Genomic DNA, 23,992 nt, shown 5'->3' on the forward strand with positions numbered 1-23,992 from the left:
AGTATGGCTCTGAATACCTCAGAATTCATTCGGCTGCTTCTGTCATGTGTCACATCATTAATAAACACTAGTGACCCAGTGCCACTGGCAGCCATGCATGCCCAAGCCATCACACTGCCTCCGCCGTGTTTTACAGATGATGCGGTATGCTTTGGATCATGAGCTGTACCACTTCTTCGCCATACTTTTCTCTTTCCATCATTCTGGTAGAGGTTGATCTTGGTTTCATCTGTCCAAAGAATGTTCTTCTAGAACTGTGCTGGCTTTTTTAGATGTTTTTAGCAAAGTCCAGTCTAGCCTTTTTTATTCTTGATGCTTATGAGTGGCTGCACCGTGCAGTGAACCCTCTGTATTTACTGTCATGCAGTCATCTCTTTATGGTAGATTTGGATATTGATACGCCGACCTCCTGGAGAGTGTTGTTCACTTGGTTGGCTGTTGTGAAGGGGTTTCTCTTCACCATGGAGATTATTCTGTGATCATCCACCACTGTTGTCTTCCGTGGGCACCCAGGTCTTTTTGCATTGATGAGTTCACCAGTGCTTTTTTTTCTTTCTCAGGATGTACCAAACTGTAGATTTTGCCACTCCTAATATTGTAGCAATTTCTCGGATGGGTTTTTTCTGTTTTCGCAGCTTAAGGATGGCTTGTTTCACCCGCATGGAGAGCTCTTTTGACCAGATGTTTACTTCACAGCAAAACCTTCCAAATGCAAGCACCACACCTCAAATCAACTCCAGGCCTTTCATATGCTTAATTGAGAATGACATAACGAAGGGATTGCCCACACCTGTCCATGAAATAGCCTTGGAGTCAATTGTCCAATTACTTTTGGTCCCTTTAAAAACAGGGTGGTACATGTTAAGGAGCTGAAACTCTTAAACCCTTCATCCAATTTTAATGTGGATACCCTCAAATGAAAGTTGAAAGTTTGAACTTCAACTGCATCGGAATTGTTTTGTTTAAAATTCATTGTGGTAATGTCTATAACCAAAATTAGAAAAATGTTGTCTCTGTTCAAATATATATGAACCTAACTGTACATAGTCAGGCCTCTGCCTTGAATTTACATATAATAGTATTTAACTTTTGCTAATATATTTTTATGCTATGCTATTTCAGAGCCAGAGTATAGGAGGAGTGTAGTGATGAGCGAATATACTCGTTACTCGAGATTTCCCAAGCACGCTCGGGAGTCCGACGAGTATTTTTTAGTGCTCGGAGATTTAGTTTTCATCACCTCAGCTGAATTATTTACAGCTATTAGCCACCATAAGTACATGTGGGGGTTGCTAGGAAATCCCCATATGTAATCAAGTAGGCTAGTAGCTGTAAATCATCCAGCTGCAGCGAAAAAACAAAATCTTCGAGCACTAAAAAATACTTGGAGGACACCTGAGCGTGCTCGAGTAATGAGTATATACGCTCATCACTAGGGGAGTGGTGTTTATAGCTAATCTATAATGGCCAATACTGTGGTGTATGGTGTTCTTTAATATTTAATGTTAATGGGTGTTTCTTTATGGATGTTATCACCAGTCGATATATGGCTGTAATTCTCTATCTGAATTATATCTACTATTACAATATGTAAATATGTTTGGCTACATCTATGGACCACGGTCTACTGACAAATCTTATGTTTTGTGAATATTTAGTATCATCCTGTAATGGCATCCAGTTGTTCATGCGTCTTCTGACGCCGCTGTGCCCGCCAGCTTTCATTCCTCGAGTCAGGTGGTTGCGGTCACGTGGGGCCCCCGTTTCTTTCCTCCTGCTCGGGAGTCCTGACGCCGGCCGGCGTTGCGGTTGCCTTGACGATGCATGACAACTTCCGGTTCATGCATGCGGTATACCGTACAGACTAAAAGTTTTGACACACCTTCTCATTTAAAGATTTTTCTGTATTTTCATGACTATGAAAATTGTACATTCACACTGAAGGCATCAAAACTATGAATTAACACATGTGGAATTATATACTGAACAAAAAAGAGTGAAACAACTGAAATTATGTCTTATATTCTAGGTTCTTCTAAGTAGCCACCTTTTGCTTTGATGACTGATTTGCACACTCTTGGTATTCTCTTGATGAGCTTCAAGAGGTAGTCACAGGGAATGGTCTTCCAACAATCTAGAAGGAGTTCCCAGAGATGCTTAGCACTTGTTGGCCCTTTTGCCTTCACTCTGCGGTCCAGCTCACCCCAATCCATCTCGATTGGGTTCAGGTCTGGTGATTGTGGAGGCCAGGTCATCTGGCATAGCACCCTATCACTCTCCTTCTTGGTCAAATAGCTCTTACACAGCCTGGAGGAGTGTTTGGGGTCATTATCCTGTTGAAAAATAAATGATGGTCCAACTAAACCCAAACCGGATGGAACAGCATGCCGCTGCAAGATGCTGTGGTAGCCATGCTGGTTCAGTATGTCTTCAATTTTGAATAAATCCCCAATAGTGTCACCAGCAAAGCACCCCCACACCATCACACCTCCTCCTCCATGCTTCACGGTGGGAACCTGGCATGTAGAGTCCATCCGTTCACCTTTTCTGCGTCAGACAAAAACACGGTGGTTAGAACCAAAGATCTCAAATTTGGACTCATCAGACCAAAGCACAGATTTCCACTGATCTAATGTCCATTCCTTGTGTTCTTTAGTCCAAACAAGTCTCTTCTGCTTGTTGCCTGTCCTTAGCAGTGGTTTCCTAGCAGCTATTTTACCATGAAGGCCTGCTGCACAAAGTCTCCTCTTAACAGTTGTTGTAGAGATGTGTTTGCTGCTAGAATTCTGTGTGGCATTGACCTGGTCTCTAATCTGAGCTGCTGTTAACCTGCGATTTCTGAGTCTGGTGACTCGGATAAACTTATCCTCAGAAGCAGAGGTGACTCTTGGTCTTCCTTTCCTGGGGCGGTCCTCATGTGAGCCAGTTTCTTTGTAGCGCTTGATGGTTTTTGTAACTGTACTTTCAAAGTTTGCCCAATTTGTCAGACTGACTGACTTTCATTTCTTAAAGTAATGAAGGCCACTTGTTTTTCTTTACTTAGCTGCTTTTTTCTTGCCATAATGCAAATTCTAACAGTCTATTCAGTAGGACTATCAGCTGTGTATCTACCTGACTTCTGCACAACACAACTGATGGTCCCAACCCCATTTATAAGGAAAAAAATCCCACTTATTAAACCTGACAGGGCACACCTGTGAATTGAAAACCATTCCCGGTGACTACCTCTTGAAGCTCATCAAGAGAATACCAAGAGTGTGCAAAGCAGTCATCAAAGCAAAAGGTGGCTACATTGAAGAACCTAGAATATAAGACATAATTTCAGTTGTTTCACACTTTTTTGTTAAGTATATAATTCCACATGTGCCCACTTGTAGCGGCCCCTGTCCTTTGCGCAAGCGCTAGCGGTCTCACTACTTTGGATTGTTCCTTGTCTTCACCACGCTGCGTATTTCCGGTTCCGGCCCTTGGCGGCACACAGGTCGGCGTTTACTGATCACTGGTTGTTATATATAAAGGGACGTGTTTCATTATGGTGAGTACTTCCCCTGACGAAGCGGTCTGTTGTACCGCGATACGCGTTGGGATCTCCTGCCTGACGATCCCGTCCCAGATCTGGCTGCTGGGTTACCATCCTTATTATAGGTGATTCACGGGTAACCGGGTACCTTATGCTTTCCTTGTGTGGGTGCTGCGGTACATTTTTGATCCTTTTGGCACTTTGGTTTGCCTTTAGGCAGTATGGTGGTTGCTGGCACATTAGGCCTGCTTTGATTGTTATTATACTAGCATCTGTGTCGTACTTACTCCTTTGACAGAGATTTTTGGCCTATTTTTTCTGCCCCATTTTGGGGTTATATACCATGCATTCTATCTTTAGCATTATTATGTGCATCCATGCTTTGTTGGCCCCCGCGGCATTTACATCTATATCAGGTTATTTATAGCTGGCGGGATACCCCTCTTGTTTATGCAGCCATTATCTGTACTTATGTTTATACCTTTTGGACGGGTCCGATGGGGGAGATGTTGTTTTTTGTACTTTTTTTAAATGTTTTTAATCATTATGTCACCAATAAAGCTGTTCCTCTTTTGATACTGACTACGGGTGGTGTGCAGAATGTTTTTTAGTGGCTTCTTTTTCTTTTCTTTTGTTGGATCATATTGTTGTCAGCCACTTCTTTTGCACCCCCACTAGTTCGTATATTGATGTGTATATAGTGTGGTGCGCCAGCTTCTTTAGTTTATCATAATTCCACATGTGTTAATTCATAGATGTACAATTTTCATAGTCATGAAAATACATGAAAATACAGAAAAATCTTTAACTTAGAAAGTTTGTCCAAACTTTTGGTCTGTACTTTTGGTCTGTACTGTATTTCCTGGCTTATTCCTTTTTAAACTCACGTTATTATCATTCCTGCATGTCCCCTGATGAAGGTGTCTCTCCAAAACACGCGTTGGGGTGGAGGTTCGCTCCCTGGACATCCCGATTATTATAAGGTGACTATGCTGAGCTTTTATACCGACGTTTCTGTATGTGCCTTAGATTTGATTGTCTCTGAGGGATGATTTTGGTGGATTGCACCTTGTGATTCACAAGTGCCCTTTTCTAAATCCCTGCCTCCATATAGTTTGGTTTACTCATATCTATACATTGGAGAGGTGAGGGATTATTACAAGTGGATGCCCAGGGAAACGAGCCTCCTCTTACTTGCACAGTAATCCCTATTATTATGGTTTTTCTGTTTGATTTATTTCCCTTTCACCTATGTCTGTAATTTTTAATAATAAAGCTGTTATATTTTGGAACAATTTGGACCAAAGTATCATCTTATTTCTATGGGTTTTGTAAACTTTATGATGATAGGTCATAGAGTCCTTTACATTCATGGGTATCTGACTTAAATAATTGAACATTGTACAATATGCAGATACATTTTATAGGTTGTTATCTACGTGTGAACATAGCCCAAGGTGTTTTTGCTTTTGGTTATTTATTTTGCCTCATATTATTATTATTATTTATTTATATAGCACCATTAAATCCATGGTGCTGTACATGAGAAGGGGGTTACAGAAAAATACAAATATCACTTACACTAAACAAAACTAACAATGACAGACTGATACAGAGGGGCGAGGACCCTGCCCTTGCGGGCTTACATTAAACAGGATTGTGGGGGAGGAGACAGTAGGTCAGGGGTAGCAGTAGCTCCGATGGTGTTGAGGTGGTCATGTGGTCATTGCAGGTTGACTAATTGTCTTATGCCTTAATGATTGCATCTTTTATTCTTTGGATGTTCATCATCCGCAACTCCCCTGCCATCTTTTTCTATATCTTTCTGCATCAGAGGTTTCTGACACTGAGGTTATGTGCACACGTTGCGGTTTTTACTGCGGATCCGCAGTATTTCTGATGCTGCGGATCCGCAGCAGTTTTCCATGTGGTGTATAGTACCATGTAAACCTATGGAAAACAAAAACCACTGTGCACATGCTGCGGAAAAAAACGTGCGGAAACGCAGCGGTTTATTTTCCGCAGCATGTCAATTCTTTGTGCGGAATCCGCAGCGGTTTTCCATCTGCTCCAATAGAAAACTGCAGATGGAAAACCGCAGCAGAATACGCAATAAAAACCGCGGTAAATCCGCAGTAAAAACCAGAGCGGTTTTTCACTGCGGATTTTGCAAATCCGCTGCGGAAAATTCTGCAATAGAATCTGCAACGTGTGCACATAGCCTTAGAATCAAAAAAAGTATATTTAGGGTATGTGCACACGTTGCAGATTTGTCTGCAGAATTTTATGCACAGAATCTGCATCTCTTGGCAGAAAACGCAGGTAAAAATCTGCGCGTTTTTGATGCGGATTTAATGCGGATTTGTATGCGTTTTTGCTGGCTAAATAAAGATTTTTGTGGTTATCTGTAGGAATCTCCTCTTTACACCGCTCATCACCCCTCACATATGTCTCTGTATTATTAATATAGGAGCAAATCTTTACACTGCAGAGGTTGGCACACTACACCATCTACATGATGCCCTGTTCGACTTCAGCTGTCCTTGTTAACCCTGGTGTTCCCTGTCACCAGTGCAGACGTCTTCTCTCACATCACATCTCACATCTCTTATATACAAGTCATTACCCTGGAAAGAATGTTCCTTAACATATTTCCAAAGGAAAATCCATTTTGGTTTCGTGTTTGTATGTTTTATTGTGAGTCTGTAAAAATGGAGTAAGATTATGACAACATTGTTCACAGCAATGACCTGGGAGTAAGAAATGCTTCCCCATGCTGTTTCCATGTCATTTGAGCATGTTCCCATCAATTTCCACAATTTCTAGTCCCTCTGCACACTGCTGGGAGGGCCACCAGAAAAATGCTTGAGTTTCCCATAGACTTACATTGGGCTTGTTTCTCGGGTGGAGCACCCGAGCATTCCAGTTTGCTCAACCCGAGCAACAAGCACCTGTGCATTTCAGTGCTCGCTAGTGATGAGCGAGTGTACTCTCTACTCGAGTTTTCCAAGCATGCTCAGGTGTTCTCCGAGTATTTTGGGCGTGCTCGTAGATTATGCTTGAGTCACTGCAGCTGCATGATTTGCGGCTGCTAGACAGCCTAAATACATGTGGGGATTCCCTAACAAACAGGCAATCCCTGCATGTGCTCAGCCTGTCTAGCGGCTACAAATCACGCTTCTGTGGTGACTCAAACATTATCTACGAAAACACCCAAAATACTCGGAGAATACCCGAACATGCTTGGAAAACTCGAGTAAGGCTGGAGTCAAACACAACATATAAAAAATTGGTCTGTTTTACACGGACCAGAATCGCAGAAATGTTCCCTGAACAATGATCCGTATGTCATCTGTGTGCAATGCGAGGATGCGATTTTCTCGCATGTAAGCATCCGTGTGACATCCGTATGGCATCCGTATGGCGAGATTTTCTCGCCGGATTGCAAAATGGACATATAATGGATCCATGGCCTCAAATATGCGTGACTGAAAACATATATATAGTCTATATACACTACTCAAAAAATAAAGGGAACACTTAAACAACAGAATATAACTCCAAGTAAATCAAACTTCTGTGAAATCAAACTCACCACTTAGGAAGCAACACTTTTTGACAATCAATTTCACATGATGTTGTGCAAATAGAATAGACAACAGATGGAAATTATTGGCAATTATCAAGATACACTCAATAAAGGAGTGGTTCTGCAGGTGGGGACCACAGACCACATCTCATTACCAATGCTTTCTGGCTGATGTTTTGGTCACTTTTGAAAGTTGGTTGTGCTTTCACACTCATGGTAGCATGAGACAGACTCTACTACCCACACAAGTGGCTCAGGTAGTGCAGCTCATAGAGGATGGCACATCAATGCGAGCTGTGGCAAGAAGGTTAGCTGTGTCTGTCAGCGTAGTGTCCAGAGGAGGCGCTACCAGGAGACAGGCCAGTACACCAGAAGACATGGAGGGGGCAGTAGGAGGCAACAACCCAGCAGCAGGACCGCTACCTCAGCCTTTGTGCAAGGAGGAACAGAATGAGCAATGCCAGAGCCCTGCAAAATGACCTCCAGCAGGCCACAAATTGGCATGTGTCTGCACAAACAGTTAGAAACTGACTCCATGAGGATGGTCTGAGTGCCCGACGTCCACAGATGGGGTTTGTGCTCACAGCCCAACACCGTGCAGGACGATTGGCTTTTGCTACAGAACACCAGGATTGGCAAATTTACCACTGGCGCCCTGTGCTCTTCACAGATGACAGCAGGTTCACACTGAGCACATGTGACAGACATGACAGAGTCTGGAGACACCGTGGAGAGCAATCTGCTGCCTGCAACATTCTTCAGCATGACCGGTTTGGCAGTGGGTCAGTAATGGTGTGGTGTGGGGTGGCCTTTCTTTGGAGGGCCGCACAGCCCTCTATGTGCTCGCCAGAGGTAGCCTGACTGCCATTAGGTACTGAGATGAGATCCTCAGACCCCTTGTGAGACCATATGCTGGTGCGGTTGGCCCTGGGTTCCTCCTATTGTAGGACAATGCCAGACCTCATGTGGCTGGAGTGTGTCAGCAGTTCCTGCAAGATGAAGGCATTGAAGTTATGGACTGGCCCGCCCGTTCCCCAGACCTGAATCCGATTGAACACATCTGGGACATCATGTCTCGCACCATCCACCAACGTCACATTGCACCACAGACTGTCCAGGAGTTGGCGGATGCTTTAGTCCAGGTCTGGGAGGAGATCCCTCAGGAGACTATCCGCTGCCTCATCAGGAGCATGCCCAGGCATTGTAGGGAGGTCATACAGGCACGTGGAGGCCACACACACTACTGAGCATTATTTCCCTGTCTTGAGGCATTTCCACTGAAGTTCGATCAGCCTGTAATCTGATTTTCCACTTTGATTTTGAGCATCATTCCAACTCCACACCTCCATGGGATATTCATTTTGATTTACATTGATCATTTTTATGTTTTATTGTTCTCAAAACATTCCACTATGTAATGAATAAAGATTTGCAACTGAAATATTTCATTCAGTGATTAGGGTTGAGCGAAACGGGTCGTTCATTTTCAAAAGTCGCCGACTTTTAGCAAAGTCGGGTTTCATGAAACCCGATCCGACCCCTGTGCGGGGTCGGCCATGCGGTACGCGACTTTCGCGCCAAAGTCGCATTTCAATGACGCGAAAAGCGCCATTTCTCAGCCAATGAAGGTAAACGCAGAGTGTGGGCAGCGTGATGACCTAGGTCCTGGTCCCCACCATCTTAGAGAAGGGCATTGCAGTGATTGGCTTGCTGTCTGCGGCGTCACAGGGGCTATAAAGGGGAGTTCCCGCTGACCGCCATGTTACTGCTGCTGATCTGAGCTTAGGGAGAGGTTGCTGCCGCTTCGTCAGAAGCAGGGATAGCGTTAGGCAGGGTCCATTAACCACCAAACCGCTTGTGCTGTAGCGATTTCCACTGCCCAACACCACCTTCGGTGTGCAGGGACAGTGGAAGCTACATTTTTATTTTTTTTCCCCCTCAGCGCTGTAGCTCATTGGGCTGCCCTAGAAGGCTCCCTGATAGCTGCATTGCTGTGTGTACGCCGCTGTGCAAACCAACTGCTTTTTTCAAAGCACAAATCCTCTTGTTCCTTCCTTTCTGCACAGCTATCTTTTTGGTTTGTACACACTTTTTATTTAATTTGTGCATCAGTCCACTCCTTATTGCTGCCTGCCATACCTGGCTGAGATTACTGCAGGGAGATAGTAATTGAAGGACACTCCCTGTTTTTTTTTTTTTTTTTGTGGGAGATTAAGATTGACATTTCTGCTAGAGTGCCATCCCTGTCTGTGTCATCTCTCACTCAGTGGGCCATAGAAAGCCTATTTATTTTTTTGCTTGATTTGGGTTATAAAATCTACCTGAAAAAATCACTACATCAATCAGTGGGAGAAAAATATTGGCCTCAGGGCTTGTGTGCCACTCTTGACTCCTGTGTGCATCATCACTCACTCAGTGGGCCATAGAAAGCCTATTTATTTTTTTGCTTGATTTTGGTTCTAAAATCTACCTGAAAAAATCACTACATCAATCAGTGGGAGAAAAATATTGGCCTCAGGGCTTGTGTGCCACTCCTGACTCCTGTGTGCATCATCACTCACTCAGTGGGCCATAGAAAGCCCATTTTTTTTTTTTTTTGCTTTATTTGGGTTCTAAATTCTATTTGAAAAAAATCAATAAATCAATCAGTGGGAGATTAATATTGGCCTTTGGGCTTGTGTGCCAGTCCTAAGCGTGCCATCTCTCTCTCTCAGATAGTGGGCCATAGAAAGCCTATTTATTTTTTTATTTTTTTATTGGGTTTATAAATTTTCCCTGGAAAAAAAAAAAAAAAGTGGGAGATTAATATTGGCCTCTGGGCTTGTGTGCCAGTCCTGAGCGTGCCATCTCTCTCACAAATAGTGGGCCATAGAAAGCCTATTTATTTATTTTTTTTTGGTTTTATAAATTCTCCCTTAAAAAAAAAGGGAGATTAATATTGGCCTTTGGGCTTGTGTGCCAGTCCTAAGCGTGCCATCTCTCTCTGTCTCTCAGATAGTGGGCCATAGAAAGCCTATTTATTATTTTTTTTATTGGGTTTATAAATTTTCCCTGGAACAAAAAAAAAAAAGTGGGAGATAAATATTGGCCTCTGGGCTTGTGTGCCACTCCTGACTCCTGTATGCGTCATCTCTCACTCAGTGGGCCATAGAAAGCCTTTTTTTGTTTTATTTGTTTTCTAAATTCTCCCTGAAAAAATCATTTTATTTTATTTGGTTTCTAAATTCTTCCTGAAAAAATCATTTTATTCTATTTTTTTTTTTTCCTAAAGTCTCCCTGAAAAAAAAAAAAAAAAAAAACAAATCAGTGGGAGATTAATATTGCCCTTTCTGCTTGTGTGCCAGTCTTGACTCCTGGGTGTGCCATCTCTCTCTCTCTCTCCAATTGTGGGCCATAGAAAGCCTATTATTTTTTTAGCTTGATTTGGGTTCCAAAATCTACCTGAAAAAATCACTACATCAATCAGTGGGAGATAAATATTGGCCTCTGGGCTTGTGTGCCACTCCTGACTCCTGTGTGCGTCATCTCTCACTCAGTGGGCCATAGAAAGCCTTTTTTTGTTTTATTTGTTTTCTAAATTCTCCCTGAAAAAATAATTTTATTTTCTTTGGTTTCTAAATTCTTCCTGAAAAAATCATTTTATTCTATTTTTTTTTTCCTACAGTCTCCCTGAAAAAAACAAAAAACAAAAACAAATCAGTGGGAGATTAATATTGCCCTTTCTGCTTGTGTGCCAGTCTTGACTCCTGGGTGTGCCATCTCTCTCTCTCTCTCTCCAATTGTGGGCCATAGAAAGCCTATTATTTTTTTAGCTTGATTTGGGTTCCAAAATCTACCTGAAAAAATCACTACATCAATCAGTGGGAGATAAATATTGGCCTCTGGGCTTGTGTGCCACTCCTGACTCCTGTGTGCGTCATCTCTCACTCAGTGGGCCATAGAAAGCCTTTTTTTGTTTTATTTGTTTTCTAAATTCTCCCTGAAAAAATCATTTTATTTTATTTGGTTTCTAAATTCTTCCTGAAAAAATCATTTTATTCTATTTTTTTTTTCCTAAAGTCTCCCTGAAAAAAAAAAAAAAAAACAAATCAGTGGGATATTAATATTGCCCTTTCTGCTTGTGTGCCAGTCTTGACTCCTGGGTGTGCCATCTCTCTCTCTCTCCAATTGTGGGCCATAGAAAGCCTATTATTTTTTTTAGCTTGATTTGGGTTCCAAAATCTACCTGAAAAAATCACTACATCAATCAGTGGGAGATAAATATTGGCCTCTGGGCTTGTGTGCCACTCCTGACTCCTGTGTGCGTCATCTCTCACTCAGTGGGCCATAGAAAGCCTTTTTTTGTTTTATTTGTTTTCTAAATTCTCCCTGAAAAAATCATTTTATTTTATTTGGTTTCTAAATTCTTTCTGAAAAAATCATTTTATTCTATTATTTTTTTTTCCTAAAGTCTCCCTTAAAAAAAAAAAAAAATCAAATCAGTGGGAGATTAATATTTACATTTGTGCTTCAGTGACAGTCCTGCGTGTGTGGCATCTCTCTCATTTGTTGCCACCAACAACAGAGTGTGTAACATTGTGCCTGATTTTCGTTGTGGTCTCACTCACCTGTAAAGGGGTAGCTAAATCATACTGAAGTTATAGCTCACCGTGTAATTTGTGTGACAGCAACAAATACCGTTAGTTTGTTTACATTTTTAAAACAATGAGGAAGTATGGTGGAAGAGGTCGTGGCCGGGGGCGTTCATTGTCAGCTGGTAATGAGGGTAGTGGTAGTGGTGGAGCATCAGCTGGTCGTGTGAAAAAAAATATTGCACCTAAGTCTGGAGCTGTGGAGCCAGGTTCGTCGTCTGGCTACACAAGGCCTCGAACGCTCCCTTTTCTGGGAGTAGGAAAACCGCTTTTAAAGCCGGAGCAGCAAGAGCAAGTTTTGGCTTATCTTGCTGACTCAGCCTCTAGCTCTTTTGCCTCCTCTCGTGAAACTGGTAAATGTCAAAGCAGCGCGTCGTTAGTGGATGTTCACGGTCAGGGACAAGTCGCTTCCTTGTCCTCTTCAGCAAAAACAACAACAGAGAAGAATGCAGCAGGCGACACAACGGGTTACTCCATGGAGCTCTTTACACATACCGTCCCTGGCTTAGAAAGTGAAGCAGTTAACAGTCCATGCCCATTACAAGTTGAATCTGACATGGAGTGCACTGATGCACAGCCACAGCCAGACTACTATGCTGGTCCTTTGACTCAGACCACAACATTGCCCTCGCAGGGTGCTGATCAAGAATCAGACCCTGATGAGACTATGTTGCCCCATCACGAACGCTATACCACCGACCGACACGGTGACACAGACGAAGTTGCACAGGAGCTACAAGAAGAGGTAATAGATGACCCAGTTCTTGACCCCGATTGGCAGCCATTGGGGGAACAGGGTGCAGGCGGCAGCAGTTCTGAAGCGGAGGAGGAGGGGCCGCAGCAGGCATCAACATCGCAACAGGTTCCATCTGCCGGGCCCGTATCTTGCCCAAAACGCGTGGCAAAGCCAAAACCTGTTGGAGGACAGCGTGGCCATCCGGTTAAAGCTCAGTCTGCAATGCCTGAAAAGGTATCCGATGCTAGAAAGAGTGCAGTCTGGCATTTTTTTAAACAACATCCAATTGATCAGCGCAAAGTCATCTGTCAAAAATGTTCAACTACCTTAAGCAGAGGACAGAATCTGAAAAGTCTCAATACAAGTTGCATGCATAGACATTTAACCACCATGCATTTGCAAGCCTGGACTAACTACCAAACGTCCCTTAAGGTTGTAGCACCCTCGGCCAATGAAGCTAGTCAGCAACGCAACATCCCTTCCGGCAGTGTAGGGCCACCATTTTCTGCACCACCTGCAGTATCTGTGCAGGTTTCTTTGCCAGGCCAAAGCAGTCAGGGTCAGGGAATCACCAGTTTCGTAGTAGGAAACACTGCATCTAGGGCACCGGTGGCAACAATACCATCTCCCACCGTCTCTCAGTCTGCCATGTCCACCGGCACCCCCGCTAGTTCCACGATCTCCAGCTCTCCAGTCCAGCTCACCCTACATGAGACTATGGTTTGAAAAAGGAAGTACTTAGCCTCGCATCCGCGTACACAGGGTTTGAACGCACACATAGCTAGACTAATCTCGTTAGAGATGATGCCCTACCGGTTAGTTGAAAGCGAAGCTTTCAAAGCCCTGATGGACTACGCTGTACCACGCTACGAGCTACCCAGTCGACACTTTTTTTCCAGAAAAGCCATCCCAGCCCTCCACCAGCATGTTAAAGAGCGCATCGTCCATGCACTCAGGCAATCTGTGAGCACAAAGGTGCACCTGACAACAGATGCATGGACCAGTAGGCATGGCCAGGTACGTTACGTGTCCATCACGGCACACTGGGTAAATGTGGTGGATGCAGGGTCCACAGGGGACAGCAAGTTTGGGACAGTTCTGCCTAGCCCACGGTCTAGGAAACAATTGGCTGTAGCCGTTCGCACCCCCTCCTTCTCCTCTTCGTCCTCCTGCAGAAGCGAGAGCTCGTCCACAGACCGCAGTCGCACAACCACTCCATCCGCAGCTGCCACTGTTGCACACCAGGTCTCCCATTATGGGGCAGCTACTGGCAAACGTCAGCAGGCTGTATTGGCTATGAAGTGTTTGGGCGACAACAGACACACCGCGGAAGTTCTGTCCGAGTTCTTGCAGAAAGAAACGCAGTCGTGGCTGGGCACTGTAGATCTTGAGGCAGGCAAGGTAGTGAGTGATAACGGAAGGAATTTCATGGCTGCCATCTCCCTTTCCCAACTGAAACACATTCCTTGCCTGGCTCACACCTTAAACCTGGTGGTGCAGTGCTTCCTGAAAAGTTATCCGGGGTTATCCGACCTGCTCCTCAAAGTGCGTGGACTTTGCTCACATATCCGCCGTTCGCCCGTACACTCCAGCCATATGCAGACCTATCAGCGTTCTTTGAACCTTCCCCAGCATCGCCTAATCATAGACGTTGCAACAAGGTGGAACTCAACACTGCACATGCTTCAGAGACTGTGTGAACAGAGGCGGGCTGTTATGTTTTTGTGGGAGGATACACATACACGGGCAGGCAGTAGGATGGCAGACATGGAGTTGTCAGGTGTGCAGTGGTCGAAGATTCAAGACATGTGTCAAGTCCTTCAGTGTTTTGAGGAATGCACACGGCTGGTTAGTGCAGACAACGCCATAATAAGCATGAGCATCCCCCTAATGCGTCTGCTGATGCAAAGTTTGACGCACATAAAGGATCAGGCGTCTGCAGCTGAGGAAGAGGAAAGCCTTGATGACAGTCAGCCATTGTCTGGCCAGGGCAGTGTACAGGACGAGGTAGCGGGCGAAGAGGAGGAGGAGGACGAGGAGGATGATGGGGATGATTATATTTTTAATGAGGAAGCTTTTCCGGGGCCACTGGAAATTGGTGGCGCGGCAAGGCCGGGTTCTGGTTTTTTGAGGGACACAAGTGACGTGGATTTGCCTGAAACTGCCCCTCAACCAAGCACAACCGCAGATTTGAGAACTGGAACTTTGGCCCACATGGCGGATTATGCCTTACGTATCCTCAAAAGGGACACACGCATAACTAAAATGATGAATGATGACGATTACTGGTTGGCCTGCCTCCTTGATCCTCGCTATAAAGGCAAATTGCAAAATATAATGCCACATGAGAACTTGGAACTAATATTAGCAACCAAACAATCAACTCTTGTTGACCGTTTGCTTCTGGCATTCCCTGCACACAGCGCCCGTGATCGTTCTCACACGAGCTGCAGGGGCCAGCAGACCAGAGGAGTTAGAGGGGCAGAAATCAGAAGTGGCGTTGGCCAGAGGGGTTTTCTGACCAGGTTGTGGAGTGATTTTGCTATGACCGCAGACATGACAGGTACTGCAGCATCAATTCAAAGTGACAGGAGACAACATTTGTCCAGTATGGTTACAAACTATTTTTCATCCCTTATCGATGTTCTCCCTCAACCGTCATTCCCATTTGATTACTGGGCATCAAAATTAGACACCTGGCCAGAATTGGCAGAATATGCATTGCAGGAGCTTGCTTGCCCGGCAGCTAGTGTCCTATCAGAAAGAGTATTCAGTGCTGCAGGTTCAATACTAACAGAAAAAAGGACTCGTCTGGCTACCCAAAATGTAGATGATCTAACCTTCATAAAAAAGAACCACAACTGGATTTTGAAATCTTTTGCCCCACCTTGCCCGGCTGACACCTAGCTTTCCTATGAAAAGGTCTTGCCTGTGGACTATTCTGAATGCCTTTTCCAATCTCGTAATTTTCTGCACCTGATTGTCCAGCATACGACATGTTTACACCTCACTAAATGGCCAAACTCCCCACACGGGGCCGTGGTATCGACACTTGGCGACAGCACCCGTGAGAGTGCAGTTTGTCTGAAGAGGTGGGTGAGCCCGCTTTTGGTCGACGGCACTGCCACTGGGTCCCTCCTAGTACAATAAAGTGTCTCTGGCGGTGGTGGTGCGCACCCAACGTCAGACACACCGTTGTAATATGAGGGGCCCTGGGCCTGTACCGCCGGCCACAAGACAGTTTCCCCCCACCCCAGCTCAAACAGTGCTCTACCACTTGCAAAATTATCTCACAGCTCCACCAATGTTTAGTCTATGCGCTGACATCCTTCAATGCCTGCCACTGACAATACCATTGTATTGACATTTTTGTTATGTTAGGCCTTCGATGCCTGTCTGTGGTCACTCCTTCCACTAGGCCTCCACTGACCACACCACTGCTGCCCGTGTACCCCTGTAACCAATTTAAAATTGCCTACAGCCATGTGTTATTATTTTAGGCCTTCGATGCCTGTCTGCGGTCACTCCTTCCACTAGGCCTCCACTGACCACACCACTGCTGCCCGTGTACCCCTGGAACCAATTTAAAATTGCCTACAGCCATGTGTTATTATTTTAGGCCTTCGATGCCTGTCTGCGGTCACTCCTTCCACTAGGCCTCCACTGACCACACCACTGCTGCCCGTGTACCCCTGTAACCAATTTAAAATTGCCTACAGCCATGTGTTATTATTTTAGGCCTTCGATGCCTGTCTGCGGTGACTCCTTCCACTAGGCCTCCACTGACCACACCACTGCTGCCCGTGTACCCCTGTAACCAATTTAAAATTGCCTACAGCCATGTGTTATTATTTTAGGCCTTCGATGCCTGTCTGCGGTCACTCCTTCCACTAGGCCTCCACTGACCACACCACTGCTGCCCGTGTACCCCTGGAACCAATTTAAAATTGCCTACAGCCATGTGTTATTATTTTAGGCCTTCGATGCCTGTCTGCGGTCACTCCTTCCACTAGGCCTCCACTGACCACACCACTGCTGCCCGTGTACCCCTGGAACCAATTTAAAACTGCCTACAGCCATGTGTTATTATTTTAGGCCTTCGATGCCTGTCTGCGGTCACTCCTTCCACTAGGCCTCCACTGACCACACCACTGCTGCCCGTGTACCCCTGGAACCAACATCAGAAAATATAAAAATAAGTATTTTGCTTATAAAAAAGAAAATACTGGAGAGATATCAAATGCAGACATTTTAACATTAAAAACAAACACATACAACAAAAATCTGGTACAGTACTAAAAATGGCCACCAGCTACAATAACTTTCTCCTGCAAGTAGTTAACTGAAAGGTTTTTTCAATTTTAAACACAGATATGGCATCCACCGAGTGTTGTCCTGTCGCGTCTTCTTTATATTATTGCCAAGAAGATGCAAAACAATGAAAATAATAAAATCATTATTTACCAAAAAAATAGAGTAAGTCAAAACCACATTGCAAATAAACATTCATTACAAATAAAGAAGCAGGGCGCGTCCGAGGGTGAGTATATACCTAATAAGAATATAATCACCCTCGGACGCGCCCTGCTTCTTTCCGACAGCCTTCCTTCCTAAGAATCAGCCCTTCCGTGGTGTAGAGAGAGGGTTTGTTACACTCCAAGGTGTTCCCCAGGTTGCCTTTCCTGAGCTTCGATCTTCCGGCTCTCGTTTAGTAGTTGTTGGAAACTACGCTGCATTGGGCCTACAAATTGGGTATGGGGTGTAGAGAGATGGTGTGTTCCACTCCAAGGTGTTCCCCAGGTTGCCTTTCCTGAGCTTCGATCTTCCAGCTCTCGTTTAGTAGTTGTTGGAAACTACGCTGCATTAGGCCTACAAATTGGGTATGGGGTGTAGAGAGATGGTGTGTTCCACTGTAGAGAGATGGTGTGTTCCACTCCAAGGTGTTCCCCAGGTTTCCTCTCCATTGCTTCGATCTTCATGCTCTCGTTTAGTAGTTGTTGGAAACTACGCTGCATTAGGCCTACAAATTGGGTATGGGGTGTAGAGAGATGGTGTGTTACACTCCAAGGTGTTCCCCAGGTTTCCTCTCCATTGCTTCGATCTTCCGGCTCTCGTTTAGTAGTTGTTGGAAACTACGCTGCATTAGGCCTACAAATTGGGTATTTGGTGTAGAGAGATGGTGTGTTACACTCCAAGGTGTTCCCCAGGTTTCCTCTCCATTGCTTCGATCTTCCGGCTCTCGTTTAGTAGTTGTTGGAAACTACGCTGCATTAGGCCTACAAATTGGGTATGGGGTGTAGAGAGATGGTGTGTTACACTCCAAGGTGTTCCCCAGGTTTCCTCTCCATTGCTTCGATCTTCTGGCTCTCGTTTAGTAGTTGTTGGAAACTACGCTGCATTAGGCCTACAAATTGGGTATGGGGTGTAGAGAGATGGTGTGTTACACTCCAAGGTGTTCCCCAGGTTTCCTCTCCATTGCTTCGATCTTCCGGCTCTCGTTTAGTAGTTGTTGGAAACTACGCTGCATTAGGCCTACAAATTGGGTATGGGGTGTAGAGAGATGGTGTGTTCCACTCCAAGGTGTTCCCCAGGTTGCCTTTCCTGAGCTTCGATCTTCCGGCTCTCGTTTAGTAGTTGTTGGAAACTACGCTGCATTAGGCCTACAAATTGGGTATGGGGTGTAGAGAGATGGTTTGTTCCACTGTAGAGAGATGGTGTGTTCCACTCCAAGGTGTTCCCCAGGTTTCCTCGCCAATGCTTCGATCATCATGCTCTCGTTTAGTAGTTGTTGGAAACTACGCTGCATTAGGCCTACAAATTGGGTATGGGGTGTAGAGAGATGGTGTGTTCCACTCCAAGGTGTTCCCCAGGTTTCCTCTCCATTGCTTCGATCTTCCGGCTCTCGTTTAGTAGTTGTTGGAAACTACGCTGCATTAGGCCTACAAATTGGGTATGGGGTGTAGAGAGATGGTGTGTTACACTCCAAGGTGTTCCCCAAGTTTCCTCTCCATTGCTTCGATCTTCCGGCTCTCGTTTAGTAGTTGTTGGAAACTACGCTGCATTAGGCCTACAAATTGGGTATGGGGTGTAGAGAGATGGTGTGTTACACTCCAAGGTGTTCCCCAGGTTTCCTCTCCATTGCTTCGATCTTCCGGCTCTCGTTTAGTAGTTGTTGGAAACTACGCTGCATTAGGCCTACAAATTGGGTATGGGGTGTAGAGAGATGGTGTGTTCCACTCCAAGGTGTTCCCCAGGTTTCCTCTCCATTGCTTCGATCTTCCGGCTCTCGTTTAGTAGTTGTTGGAAACTACGCTGCATTAGGCCTACAAATTGGGTATGGGGTGTAGAGAGATGGTGTGTTACACTCCAAGGTGTTCCCCAGGTTTCCTCTCCATTGCTTCGATCTTCCGGCTCTCGTTTAGTAGTTGTTGGAAACTACGCTGCATTAGGCCTACAAATTGGGTATGGGGTGTAGAGAGATGGTGTGTTACACTCCAAGGTGTTCCCCAGGTTTCCTCTCCATTGCTTTGATCTTCCGGCTCTCGTTTAGTAGTTGTTGGAAACTACGCTGCATTAGGCCTACAAATTGGGTATGGGGTGTAGAGAGATGGTGTGTTACACTCCAAGGTGTTCCCCAGGTTTCCTCTCCATTGCTTCGATCTTCCGGCTCTCGTTTAGTAGTTGTTGGAAACTACGCTGCATTAGGCCTACAAATTGGGTATGGGGTGTAGAGAGATGGTGTGTTACACTCCAAGGTGTTCCCCAGGTTTCCTCTCCATTGCTTCGATCTTCCGGCTCTCGTTTAGTAGTTGTTGGAAACTACGCTGCATTAGGCCTACAAATTGGGTATGGGGTGTAGAGAGATGGTGTGTTACACTCCAAGGTGTTCCCCAGGTTTCCTCTCCATTGCTTCAATCTTCCGGCTCTCGTTTAGTAGTTGTTGGAAACTACGCTGCATTAGGCCTACAAATTGGGTATGGGGTGTAGAGAGATGGTGTGTTACACTCCAAGGTGTTCCCCAGGTTTCCTCTCCATTGCTTCGATCTTCCGGCTCTCGTTTAGTAGTTGTTGGAAACTACGCTGCATTAGGCCTACAAATTGGGTATGGGGTGTAGAGAGATGGTCTGTTACACTCCAAGGTGTTCCCCAGGTTTCCTCTCCATTGCTTCGATCTTCCGGCTCTCGTTTAGTAGTTGTTGGAAACTACGCTGCATTGGGCCTACAAATTGGGTATGGGGTGTAGAGAGATGGTGTGTTACACTCCAAGGTGTTCCCCAGGTTTCCTCTCCATTGCTTCGATCTTCCGGCTCTCGTTTAGTAGTTGTTGGAAACTACGCTGCATTAGGCCTACAAATTGGGTATGGGGTGTAGAGAGATGGTGTGTTACACTCCAAGGTGTTCCCCAGGTTTCCTCTCCATTGCTTCGATCTTCCGGCTCTCGTTTAGTAGTTGTTGGAAACTACGCTGCATTAGGCCTACAAATTGGGTATGGGGTGTAGAGAGATGGTGTGTTACACTCCAAGGTGTTCCCCAGGTTTCCTCTCCATTGCTTCGATCTTCCAGCTCTCGTTTAGTAGTTGTTGGAAACTACGCTGCATTGGGCCTACAAATTGGGTATGGGGTGTAGAGAGATGGTGTGTTCCACTCCAAGGTGTTCTCCAGGTTGCCTTTCCTGAGCTTCGATCTTCCGGCTCTCGTTTAGTAGTTGTTGGAAACTACGCTGCATTAGGCCTACAAATTGGGTATGGGGTGTAGAGAGATGGTGTGTTCCACTGTAGAGAGATGGTGTGTTCCACTCCAAGGTGTTCCCCAGGTTTCCTCGCCAATGCTTCGATCATCATGCTCTCGTTTAGTAGTTGTTGGAAACTACGCTGCATTAGACCTACAAATTGGGTATGGGGTGTAGAGAGATGGTGTGTTCCACTCCAAGGTGTTCTCCAGGTTGCCTTTCCTGAACTTCTATCTTCAGGCTCTCATTAAATTGTGGTTAAACGGAACAACTGCATTTGGCGTACTAGTTGGTTTGGGGCCTACTATCGGTGTCTGCCGCTCCTTGCTGTTCTCCTGGTTTCCTGTCCTGAAATTCCGTTTTCAGGCGCTCGTTAAGTAGTTGTTAATGTTAGACTGCATTTGGCCTACTAGTTGGGTTGGGGCCTACTATCGGTGTCTGCCACTCCTTGCTGTTCTCCTCCACTGAACAAAGCTGTGCCGCCTGTTTACTACTGTTGCCAATTTTGAACTGCATTTCGACTACTTACTGATTTGGGCCTACTCTCTGTGTCAGCCTCTCATTCCAGTTGTCCTCCACTGCAATGCCCCCTGATTAGTCCTGTGTTACCAATTTTGAACTGCATTTAGCCCACTTTATTCTTTGGGCCTATATCTGTGTTTCCTCCTCATCCTGCCCATTGCCCAGCCAGTGATAGATGAGTCTGCTGGTACATTGACCCATAACGCAACATTTCCCGTGCACGCTACACTGCAAGATTGTGACCCTGCTGAAAGTCAGGTCCCCCTTCCCGCATACCATACCACCTTACACGGGGACAAACAGGAAGGTGCAGATGAAAGTGCAGGTTCCTTCATCAGGTGGGGGGAGGAATACTAGTTGGCGACGTCACTGGCACAGGGCCTCTCATGGTATGCAAAAGTGTTGCTGCCGGTGGGAGGCGCCCCCGCCGTGCAAACACACCGCTGTACTTTGAGGGGCCCTGTGCCAGTGCCAATGCCAACGAGTGGGCCCCCCCTGCTTGCTCAGGTTCACAGCACTTGCAAAGTTGAAATACTTACCTCTCCCTGCTCCACTGCCGTGACGTGGTCCAGATTTCCTGGGCCCACTAATTACTTGAACCAGCCCTACCCACCACAACTTTAGCCAAATGACCCCCAATTTCAAATGCCTTCCAATTATTATAAGGTAAATTACGCTTGACAAGCTTCATTAAGAAGAATGGATGGTTTTGACATTAAAATGGGCACTCTAGGTGTTTTCCTGGCCCCCACTCACTGCCGACTATGCTGCCCCATTGACTTGCATTGGGTTTCGTGTTTCGGTCGATCCCGACTTTACGTCATAATCGGCCGATTTCACTCGACCCGACTTTTGAGATAGTCGGGTTTCGCGAAACCCGGCTCGACTCTAAAAAGGTCAAGGTCGCTCAACTCTATCAGTGATATCTAGGATGTAGTATTTAGTGTTTCCTTTATTTTTTGAGCAGTGTATGTATATATATATTGTATAAAGATATATATAGATATATATATATATATCTATATATATAGTAAAAACTTTTTGTTTCTCCAGCAATCAGTCCAATGGTAGAGTAAAATATACCTTTTATTTATCCATTAAAAAGTTCCAGATTTCTTCAATAACAGTATTGCATACATTCAATGGATGACATGTTTCGACACCACATGTGTCTTTCTCCATATATACAGGTCCTTCTCAAAAAATTAGCATATAGTGTTAAATTTCATTATTTACCATAATGTAATGATTACAATTAAACTTTCATATATTATAGATTCATTATCCACCAACTGAAATTTGTCAGGTCTTTTATTGTTTTAATACTGATGATTTTGGCATACAACTCCTGATAACCCAAAAAACCTGTCTCAATAAATTAGCATATCAAGAAAAGGTTCTCTAAACGACCTATTACCCTAATCTTCTGAATCAACTAATTAACTCTAAACACATGCAAAAGATACCTGAGGCTTTTATAAACTCCCTGCCTGGTTCATTACTCAAAACCCCCATCATGGGTAAGACTAGCGACCTGACAGATGTCAAGAAGGCCATCATTGATACCCTCAAGCAAGAGGGTAAGACCCAGAAAGAAATTTCTCAACAAATAGGCTGTTCCCAGAGTGCTGTATCAAGGCACCTCAATGGTAAGTCTGTTGGAAGGAAACAATGTGGCAGAAAACGCTGTACAACGAGAAGAGGAGACCGGACCCTGAGGAAGATTGTGGAGAAGGACCGATTCCAGACCTTGGTGAACCTGAGGAAGCAGTGGACTGAGTCTGGTGTGGAAACATCCAGAGCCACCGTGCACAGGCGTGTGCAGGAAATGGGCTACAGGTGCCGCATTCCCCAGGTAAAGCCACTTTTGAACCATAAACAGCGGCAGAGGCGCCTGACCTGGGCTACAGAGAAGCAGCACTGGACTGTTGCTAAGTGGTCCCAAGTACTTTTTTCTGATGAAAGCAAATTTTGCATGTCATTCGGAAATCAAGGTGCCAGAGTCTGGAGGAAGACTGGGGAGAAGGAAATGCCAAAATGCCTGAAGTCCAGTGTCAAGTACCCACAGTCAGTGATGGTGTGGGGTGCCATGTCAGCTGCTGGTGTTGGTCCACTGTGTTTCATCAAGGGCAGGGTCAATGCAGCTAGCTATCAGGAGATTTTGGAGCACTTCATGCTTCCATCGGCTGAAATGCTTTATGGAGATGAAGATTTCATTTTTCAGCACGACCTGGCACCTGCTCACAGTGCCAAAACCACTGGTAAATGGTTTACTGACCGTGGTATTACTGAGCTCAATTGGCCTGCCAACTCTCCTGACCTGAACCCCATAGAGAATCTGTGGGATATTGTGAAGAGAAAGTTGAGAGACGCAAGACCCAACACTCTGGATGAGCTTAAGGCCGCTATTGAAGCATCCTGGGCCTCCATAACATCTCAGCAGTGTCACAGGCTGATTGCCTCCATGCCACGCCGCATTGAAGCAGTCATTTCTGCCAAAGGATTCCCGACCAAGTATTGAGTGCATAACTGAACATTATTATTTGTTGTTTTTTTTTTGTTTGTTATTAAAAAACACTTTTATTTGATTGGATGGGTGAAATATGCTAATTTATTGAGACAGGTTTTTTGGGTTATCAGGAGTTGTATGCCAAAATCATCAGTATTAAAACAATAAAAGACCTGACAAATTTCAGTTGGTGGATAATGAATCTATAATATATGAAAGTTTAATTGTAATCATTACATTATGGTAAATAATGAAATTTAACACTATATGCTAATTTTTTGAGAAGGACCTGTATGTCAGTGAGACACATATATGTATATATCTTTATATTTCATACAGAGCTAGATATGAAAACTGTTGAAGGAAAGAGTGCCAATAGTGTCTTATCTGAGAAGGTTAAAAGGTTAATCCATAAGATTGCACTCACCAGATGTAGCTGAGTTGAAGCATTGAAAGGATTTGCTGCAGCAGATCCACAAGTCCAGGAAGGACCAGCCTTTAAATACAGATTGGAAAAATTGTTCCTGTGTTGTTTCCTGATGAAGGAGTCTTGAACTCTGAAACACGTAGAATAATAAAGCCACATGTACCGTATATACTCGAGTATAAGCCGACCCGAGTATAAGCCGACCCCCTAATTTTGCTACAAAAAACAGGAAAAACTTATTGACTCGAGTATAAGCCTAGGGTGGAAATGCAGCATTTACCGGTGAATTTCAAATATAAAAATAGTAACATAGTAACATAGTAACATAG

The 23,992-nt window shown here is 44.8% G+C and overlaps 1 protein-coding gene across 1 annotated transcript in view; it reads right to left on the reverse strand.

The window, feature by feature from the left end:
- The window catches only part of LOC138680898 (uncharacterized), a 173,176-nt gene extending 149,405 nt beyond the window's left edge, over positions 1-23,771 (reverse strand). Inside the window, exon 1 of the mRNA XM_069768112.1 lies at positions 23,664-23,771. The gene's annotated coding sequence lies outside the window, so the exon portion shown is untranslated. The remainder of the gene's footprint in view (positions 1-23,663) is intronic.
- Between the last annotated feature and the right edge of the window lie 221 nt (positions 23,772-23,992).

This window comes from Ranitomeya imitator, chromosome 5 (genome assembly GCF_032444005.1).
Source record: "Ranitomeya imitator isolate aRanImi1 chromosome 5, aRanImi1.pri, whole genome shotgun sequence".
Lineage (NCBI taxonomy): Eukaryota > Metazoa > Chordata > Amphibia > Anura > Dendrobatidae > Ranitomeya > Ranitomeya imitator.